The sequence below is a fragment of the Octodon degus genome, unplaced genomic scaffold (genome assembly GCF_000260255.1).
Source record: "Octodon degus isolate 3935 unplaced genomic scaffold, OctDeg1.0 scaffold00006, whole genome shotgun sequence".
In the NCBI taxonomy this organism is placed as follows: Eukaryota; Metazoa; Chordata; class Mammalia; order Rodentia; family Octodontidae; genus Octodon; species Octodon degus.
This window is the reverse complement of record NW_004524582.1, coordinates 31,850,484-31,859,786: the sequence shown is the minus strand read 5'-3', so window position 1 is coordinate 31,859,786 and position 9,303 is coordinate 31,850,484. Positions and strand designations below refer to the sequence as shown.

Here is a 9,303-nt window from a genome sequence, read left to right as displayed (position 1 = left end):
GGCCTGCAGGACCCGTGGCTGGCACGCCGTGGCCAGCCAGCCTGCAGGACCCGTGGCTGGCACGCCGTGGCCAGGCGGCCTGCAGGACCCGTGGCTGGCACGCCGTGGCCAGCCGGCCTGCAGGACCCGTGGCGGGAGTGCTTCTCTCCCGAGGGCCCCAGGAACTGGGCACACACCTTGGAGGACAGGAACCACTCAGCTCGGTCTCAAGGCTGGCTCAGCAGTGACACCAAAACCTGAAAGTGGATGAGGACAGCTGAGAACACAAAATTGCTGCCTGCCCTCCCTGATGAGCAGCGCAAAACTCACTAGATAAGTCTTAGCACACTGCATCTGCCAGTGTTTTGAAAGTGTCTCTTAAGAAGTGTGGTTTATGTAAGGAGTGCAAGGGTGATTCAGCAGTAGAGCGTTTCCCTTCAAGTCCCTGTTCATTCAGGTTTTTCATTTTTAAGTTTCCACTTTCTTCTGAAAACTGCAGGCCTTGGGGGTGCACAGTGAACAGGAGAAAACGCCTGCCTTGAGAGGGCTTCACCTCAGGGAGGTCGAGGCAGGCGAGGAGCAAGCCAGGCTGTTCTCCCCAGGGGCCTGACCAAGCAAGCGCCCGCTTGGCTCGCTTGTCTGCGCTCAAGCCAGGCACAGGAGCCACTTCTGGCAGAGCCAGAAAGAACAGGGATGCTCTGATCCCTGTGACGTTTAACTCTGTGTGGTGCGGCGGGCTGACGCAGGGGGCAGGACGACCAAATGCATTTTAACACAGGCAGGAGGAAGCTAAAGAATCGTTAGTAACCACGAGGTTGCCATCTGGCTACAAAAGCCAGAGCCACGCGCAGGACTGGTGGAACTCGCAGGGTGAGACCGTGCTTTCCTGGACAGTACCCACTTCCTGCAGGTGGGCACAGATGTTGGCAAAGCGTAACGAACTGGGAAGGCCGAGCACCACGTCCACGGGATTATCCCTGTGGGTAGTACCAGGACTTTAGGTAGTACCAGAGATTTTTGACTCATAGTTACTTTTTTAAAAGGAGAAGATGTTTTATGGCTTGTGCATTAAAATTGCAAGATTTATGCCTTACCTCTTGTAGTATCTCAGCTATATTTTGGGACAAATGATCACTTATGGGTGCAGTTAGGCTGCCCCGTGCCTGGCACACAGGTAACAGCAGTCCTGTGACGTCAGCGCAGCTTCTCAGTGGCCTGTGGGAGATCAACAACTCCATATTGCCCAGCGAGGAGCACACCCTGATTACTGTGCTCACGGAAGCCCGTGCGCTGTGGCCATCAGCCACACTATGCAGGAGGAGGAGCAGGGGGGCACAGCGAGCCAGTGGACCAGCCTTGCATGGCAGTCCTCAAGTGAGCTCAAGGCTCTGAGAGCCCAAATGTGGCAGGCGGAGGGCGCAAGCAACAGGGCTGGGCAGGTGGCTGACCTGTGACCTGCATACACAGGCCCTAGGCAGGGACTTGGGACCTGCATGCAGTGAGCGTGTTTGGAACCTGGGCGTAAGGCCCTGGCTTTTTAGGTGTGGTCTGCTACTGGGAGTTCTAGCCTGTACAAGCATTGGCTGCGCTCATGGCTGCAGTGGCGCGGCAGCCGGCCTTCACCTAAATGGTGAGGTAGCATAACTGCCTCCGAAAGTCAGGCGGCCTGTTTTCACCAGAGGGGCCAGCCGGCACTCTGAAGAGGGTCTGCTCTGCATCCCTTGGTACCATCTTCATCTTAATGGGTGGGCTCTAAATGCCACCCTTGCTGGAGCAGGTGTTGTGTGGTCGCCTGTGGCGTACTCTTGATGGCCCTTCCCTGCTGGGGACAGTGCCCTCCCAGACCCTCCCTCACAGCACATCCTGCAGGTGCTGCTTGCAGGCGACACGTCCAGGGTCTTGTGCAGTGGTCCCACCCGGGCCTTTGGGGGCAATTTAGGACCACGGCTGAGCCCCCCTCAGACTTCTTCAGCAGGCAGCGTCTCTGGCAGGGCTGGGCCCCGTGGCAGGTCTTCCCTTCATGAGAACAATCTTTGTAACACATGGGTGTTCTGCCCATCAAGTGAGGTAGGTCCGTCCCACAAGGGAGGCAGCGGCATGCTGCAGCGCACTGTGTCAGCCAGCACTCTAGAAGGCTCGCCATTGCTGCGCTGTGTCCAGTCTTCTCAGTGCAAGCCGGCATTGTGAGCCAGTGCAGCAGGGCCCATCCTGGAGCGTGTGAGTCCCTGGCTGGGAGGCCCGGGGCTTCTGGCTCAGATGCCGCCTTAGTCAGCCAGCCACCCCAGTCCTGGATGGCTGCGAGCCTGGAGTTCTGAAAATGCTACATGGCTGTCCTGCTCCCCAGACACTTCCCACGCTGACCCTCTTCTGCTGTGTCCTGCCCCCTCCCTCAGCCTTGCAGGCTTTGCTGGCATTTGCCCCATCTGCTTGGCATTTCTCACTCAGAAGGACCAGCGTGTCTTGCTGGGCTCTGCCAGGACGGCTCTAGATCTGAGGTGTTGGTGCTGCCTCAGGGAGACCCAGAGCCGCCTCTTCCAGCAGGCCAGGGCTTATGCCAGGCTGTGGTGCTGCTCAGTGCCGCTGTGGAGACACCAAGAACTGTCTGGCCCTGCTTCACCCTCCTAGTGGGGAGGAGCTGTGGAGGGGTCAGGGTGGCTCTGGGGAGCCTGTGGCTTATGCCCTGCCTCGGCCTCCCCCTGACCCAACTTCAGGCAGATCAGAGTGTCTAAGACTCATGACTCACCTGTCCTCTGGGCCAGTAGAGTTAGACCTGTGGCTGCTCCGCCTCCTGCTGGGAGTGTTTCACTCTGCCCAAGCCTCCTGCTGGGAGTGTTTCACTCTGCCCAAGCCTCCTGCTGGGAGTGTCTCACTCTGCCCACTGATGAGCGCAGTGCCAGGCTGCAGTGAGCTGCGTCTGTCCCTCCTCTGCCACTGCCCCTCTGGGTCCTATGGGATTGCTCAGGACGAGGCCTTGATGCTTTCATGAATGTGTTGCCCAGTGAGAAGCCAAGATGAGGCTGTGTGTGGAGACCCAAGCTGGGGTTCTATGGGCCTGGGACGGGGAGCATGGTGGATGCACTTTGTCGTGCAGGGTGGCAGCTTTGGCTGTGACCCCAGTGTTCAGACACAAAGTCCAGGCTGACCGTCCTGCAGGTGTGAGTTCTCCCTGTCAGGGAAACCAAGGCCCAGGAACCGTCGAGGCTGTGTGGTTGGCTACAGCATGGAACCCAGAACCCAAGAGTCCTCTGGGCTTCTGTCCCACTGCATCCTCGCAGGGCCACATTTTGCCAGGTTGTGGAGTAGTGTCTGCAAGGTCTGCTCCTGTGAGGCAAGTGGGTCCCCAGGAGCTCCAGCATGGGGGCCACAAGGCGGGTTCAGCAAGCTGTACACCTCAGTCATTTGTGGCGAGATGTGGCACCTCATACCTGCACCCAGCACTCTGGGAGGCCGAGGCAAGAGGGTGGCAGATCGAGCCTCGCCCGGGGAGCTTGCTTATCCAGACCCCATTTTGCAAAAAAGGCAGAGGACACAGTTCAGTGTGAAGAACCTGGATTCAATCCCAAGTGCCACAAAAATAGATAATTACATAGATAGATAGATAGATAGATAGATAGATAGATAGATAGATAGATAGATAACAGAGGACCTACAGACAGACCCGGAGCACCAGTTGGGAGGTCACATCTGGCAGTGGTGTGGGTGGTGGGGCCTTTAGGGGCTACCCCCGTGCACTCCAGGCTGGTGCCCACGATGGATGAGGGGTTCGTGGCGTGGGGTGTGAGCATGTGCCTGCTGCTGGGCGACCCTGGAGGGAGGGCTCCAGCTACATCTCTCAGCTCCACGAGAGCGCTGGGGAGACGGGACGTGTGGTCTAGATGGAGCAGGGTGCTGCTCTGCTCTTCTGGTGTCGCTATGGCCCAGGTCGCCTAGGAAGGGGCTTCCACAGTATTGCATTTCCTGTGCACCTCATGTTAGCCTGGCTGTGGCGAACTGGGCTCAGGTGCTCCGCGCAGTGCTGGCTGGCTGGTGACGTCACACCTTCACTGTGGTCCTGCAGCCCTGTGGCACGCCTACTGGCTTCCAGCCAGGTGGGCCCAGGCTGGGTGGTGCTGTCCTGGTGGAGTCCTCTGCCTGGCCCGCTTCCTACGCCCCATGACTGGGTGTCCATGTCCACCCAAGCACCTACAGGTGCAGCATGGTCAACAGGCTGTGGCCCTGGAGCCACGTTGAGGCCCCTGCCAGCTTGGGAGACACAGCTGCGGCCCGCTGGCGGGGGCATGTGACGTGCTTGTGTGATCGCCACGGCTGCTGAGTGTGCTGCTCGGACGTCTGTGGGTTTCCTGCAGCTGCGCTCAGGGCTCAGCCCTGCTCACGCTGTGGACTGGAGCTCAGCTCCCTCCCTGGACACACAGGCCCTGCAGGATCTGGGGCCTCCAGGACTCTGAGGCCTGGTCACCGTGAGGCCTGTTTTCCTTCAGAAGTGGTTCAGCTTAGTCCAGTGGCTTCTTACACCACTTCGGTCCTGCGCTGGTGCTGGTGCTGGCAATTGCTTTGTGAAGAGCTTCGTTACAGGGTTCCGACTGCAAAGCTAGGATCCCCTGGGAAATTAGTATTTGATAAGCCTCGTAATGGTTTTAAGAGGCCCTAAGTACTGATTTTTGTCCTTCTCCTCTGCTATTTTAATAAAGAACAAGATGCTAAAAGGGCTTTTGTCCCTGGTGCGCAGGCCTGCAGGCCGAGTGTGTGGCCACCATGGCTGTGCCGTGGACTTGAATAATTCAGGCTGGCTTGGCAGCAGCGGGTGTGGTGAATTATGCATGTGTCCTCCAAGGCTCTGCGCATGCACTGTGACTGCTCTCCCCTCTCCGAGCACCCAGGAAGGGCCAGGGCTGCCTTTGTCCAGTGGGTGCTGGGTCCCTCCAGAAGCTGTAGTCACTTATCCTGGGAAGGCTGAGCTAAGGAACAATGTCCCCGCCTGTGGCCCGAGCCTTTGCCCGGGGCCACCCGGGCTGAGCGGCTGACCGGGTATGGACTCAGAGGGGTGGTTTACGGTGAATGGTTGGAAGTATTTGGTTAAATGGCACCACAGTGGCTCTTATCGGCTGTACCCAGGTAAAGTCCCTCCTCTGCCTGTCCCCTTGTCATGGTTGTCAGGGCAGGCTAACTGTGGCCCCAGGTATGTTTACCTCAGGGTGGGGGAGGGTGCCAGGCTGTGTGTGCTGCGTGGCTGGGCTCTAGGCACAGCCACATGTCCCTGTGGGCTAAAGTGGGACATGGTGCTGGGGAGATGGCTGTGTGCCCGCTTCAGACACACCTCAGGGTCATTGCTGAGCTCGTGACTCAGCAGACACGGGTGCCTAGAACACGGACGTGGTGGTGTGTCTTGTCTTCAGCAAGTCTGCAGCAGACCTCTAAGACTTTCTAGAAAAGTAGTTGTGTGTGCATGAGGCCTTGGGTTCTCCAGCACCTCAAAAGAGGAGAAAGAAAAATAGAGAAGCAATGAAGGAAGGCACGTCCTTGCGAGGACAGCGTTTCTCTGACTCACGGTCATGTGAGAGAAAAGACCCATCGGCGAGCGACCCACACAAGCAAGCGCTTGCTGAGGGCAGTGGCGCGAGCCCGCAGCGTGATTGCTGCGGCGAGCACTGAGAGGTCTGGTGTCACTGGCCTAGGCGACAGTGTTCCTGGGTGTCCTTTCTCCTCAGGCTTAGAATAGAGTGTGTGTTTTTGTGCAGACACTCACCTCAAGGGTCGGCCATTCACTCCGGGCACTGTGCACCTCAGAACATGTGTTTGCCTCCTGGCCTGGCTGGCAGCTGTTGGGCACAGCTGGGCCTTCTGTGGTGTGTTGTTCTGCATGTGGGTGAGTGGCTTCCAAGCCAGCTGTGGACTAAGGAGGCCAGCTGGCTGCATGTCACAGAGGGACTGGGGCTCTGTGCGGGTCGTGCGCTGCTGAGCTGAGGTGCTGGGATTTGGCATTCGGGAGCACCTCCTGCCCCCGCCTCTGCAGGGGGCTCTTCCACTCCTGTGGTCTCTCTCACAGATTGTGGGCCCTGATTCTGTTCAGAATGAGCTCTTCTGGTGGGTGAGTTGTGTGTGGCCATTGCCACAGAGCTGGCATGCCTCCACCTGCCTACAGGGCTCGTGTGTGAGGCCTGCGGCTGCGACTGTTCTTGCAACCTCCCCAGAGGCCCCAGAATCGGGGGGGAGCCACCAGCAGCCCCTTGAGTTATAAGCAGGAGCAGCTGAGCCTTACGTGTCCAAGAGAGGGAGTGGGGCAGCCAGCGCAGCTGGGACCATGGCCCACCCACTGACAGGGGAAGTGGCTGTTTGCAGCTGAAGCGATTGATGTCTCGCCTGAGCAGGTCCCTGCACCCTGCTGTCCCCACCGGCTCTCCCTTGTCACCCTCGCTGTCTCGGGCAGTGTCTTCTGGGGCCCTGCCCTTTACATGATGTCTGTACCCCAGCACCTGAGAACCAGGCTGACCTGCACCTGGCAGCTGTGTGATTTCATGGTTTAGGGACACCAGTCCTCAGCTGGTTACTTTTTCAGCCATGGTAAAGCATCCTGATTGGTTTTTAAACTGTCAGGTTTTTTTTTTTTTTAAATGTTAGTATAGGATCTGCGGGGTCTCACTACATAGATCGGACTTGTAGTGATCCTCCTGTGTTCAGCCTCCCCAGAGCTGGGATTACAGGCGTGCACTGCCACGCCCAGCAGTGCACCCTGGGGGTGGGGACAGCACAGCATGCTGGGGATCAGATCCCGGCCGGCCGCTGAGTCTGCCTGAGCAGGCGCTTTAATCTGCTGAACTATTTGGCCAGCCCTCAAACTGTCAGTTTCGAGGTATGAATTTCACCAGGTCCTTAGTATTTGCCAACGCTTATAAAAATGAGTTTACTCCTGTGCAGGTCGGCTTTCATTCCTATAGTCAGTGAGCGTTAGCTCATCCCTCCAACACTGCACCTCCTACAGTCAGCGTGGGCTGAAGGCCTTGGCCTGGGGACAGGCAGAAGCCAAGGTGTGTGGTTTGTGTGGCCCTGGGCCTGGGCGGGGCTCTTAGGGAACAGTGCTGGTGGAGGGGCGTGTGGCCTGTCACTTCCAGAGCGTTTAGAAACATTTCATTTTGTGAGAGTCACCTCACATCAGCACAAAGGACAGCAGGCGGCGACACTCACTGGCACTTGGGTGCCCAAAGTCCCATACTGGGCAGTGTGAGTTCTTGTCCTTCCGTCTAGCTCTTTGCTTTTCAGGGTCCAGTTACCTCTTTCTGGGCCAGCACTGGCAGAGCCCACTGGGTCAGGACACCACTGGCTCCTGGTCCTTTGTGTGGACTTCACACAATCTTACTTTTAAAAGTAAGCAATGGAGGGCCAGCCAAATAGCTTAGCAGATTAAAGCACCTGTGAGCAGTCATGGTGAGGGGGGATTTTGATCCCCAGGCTGCCATGCTGGCCCCGCCCCTGGGGTGCCCTAAGACAGCAATTGAGACTGGGCGTGGTGGTGTGTCTGTAATCCTAGCTCTTGGGAGGCTGTGAACAGGCGGATCACTACAAGTCTGATCTAGTAGTGAGACCCTGTACACCCTGTACACCCTTCCCTAAAAAAAAAAAAAAAAAAAAAAAAAAAAAAAAGCAGTGGACACTTAGAGGCTGGCATTCAGGCAGAAGGGGAGGACCCCTTTTGGCCCCGTGACTGGTATGGTGCCCACATGTGGCAACCCAGTGTCAGTGCTGCCAGGGGTAGTGTCCGGCCTCCCCAGCCTTGAGATCCCACAGAGGCCAGAGGTCCTGAGCCTTTAACCTGGCCTCATTCAGGGACAGCAATTTGAATGTGGGACTAGGATTCAGGGGTTCTGCCGTGTGTGCCTTGGTTGCTCGTTCCGTGGGGTGATTAGCTCGGGCTCTGTCCAGTGGGCCAGGGACCACTTCGCTCAGTGGGCCTGAGCCCCTGGGCTTGGCCAGCCAGGTGGCTGCAGAGGGCAGAGCGTAGGTCTCCTGCAGCGCACACCCAGTGAGGTGACCCCGTGTCCTGTTCTAGAGCCTTGTTCTGCTGAGCAGTCATCGCGCTGTCCTGTGCCTCCTTCTGTTGTTCTTTCTCTTCCTGTGTGTGGCGTCCTTAGGGGAGGGGAGGCTCCCGTGGGTCTGTGCATACCCGTCCTCGTAGTCGCTTCCCAGCGTCCTGTCAGTCCTTGGCCTGAGCATGTGCTGGGTCCTCACGGAGACTCAGATCTGTGTCGTTTCCCTCCTCCGGCGTTGCTCACTTGGGAATTTAAGGTACCTCCCAGGTCCCTCGGATAGTCCTCTGATTTCCTTTTTTGCGCTTACACCCTTGGGGCATGGGTTTTGAAGGAAGGAAAAAGGCTGGAATTTTTCAGATGTGCTCTGGTTTCTGTTCCTGTGGTCTTAGCCAGGGGCATCCAGGGCTTTGTCTCCCATCTTGGGTGCTGCTGTTTGTGGGCAACATTCTGGTGGCAGCAGTGGAGCCAGCCCTGCCTGGCCATGCCTCAGCTTGCCCAGTCCTGACAGAATGTCCTCTCTCAGGAAGGGGTCGAGCATATGTGTGACTTAGGGCCATCACTGTCCGGGCTCCAGGTAGAGCCAGCCCCAGGGAGGGGCGGGAGAGATGTGCCCGAGTGTGTTCCCGTGAGGGTGTGCCTGCCTCGCACAAGCAGATTGGAGAGCTTCCCCTGTGGGGCTGAGCTTCCGGGAGTCTTCAAGGTTGTGCAGTGGATGTGTGGCGTAGCTGAGGAGTGCAGATGGCCCGCAGGTCCCGGCCCCGCAGTGCTGGCTCGGTGGCTGCTGCCTCGCATTCAAGTGGCCCTGTGGCGAGCACAGCATCTCCTGGGCGAGCTGACCAGAGCTATGTGCCCAGGCCCGCCACAGGGCTCCCTTGTGTCCTCAGGGGAGTCAGTGGCTGATGCTGAGCAAATGTTGATCTTAAAAATAGCACAGGCAGCATGGTGGCTCAGAGAAGAATGTGTGAGAATTCGGAGCCTGTTATGGAATGGCTCAACAGCCTTTTTTTCCATAGCACTGTAAATTATTGCTCCTCTGACTTTTCCCTTTTTAAAAAAATCCAAATGCTGGCTGAGCTTCAAGTGGCTGCCGCCCGACACAGCCGCTGAGTGTGCCGTGGGGCGGCTCCCCTGCCACAGGCCCAGTGCAGCCCAGATCGGCACAGGCGAGAGGGTCAACGTCGCTGCTGCCTGACTCCCGGCCTCCTCGCCTGTCTTCCCGGAGTCCCTCCTTGCTGCAAGGACACCTCAGTGTCTAGCCTACAACTGGGGCCCATCACCAGTCCCCAGAGCCCTGTTCTGTGAC

The 9,303-nt window shown here is 57.9% G+C and overlaps 1 protein-coding gene across 9 annotated transcripts in view; it reads left to right on the top strand.

Annotated features, from left to right (window-relative positions):
* Rgs12 (regulator of G protein signaling 12) overlaps positions 1 to 9,303 on the top strand; it is a 90,500-nt gene that overhangs the window by 64,317 nt on the left and 16,880 nt on the right. The gene's annotated exons all lie outside the window — the stretch shown is intronic.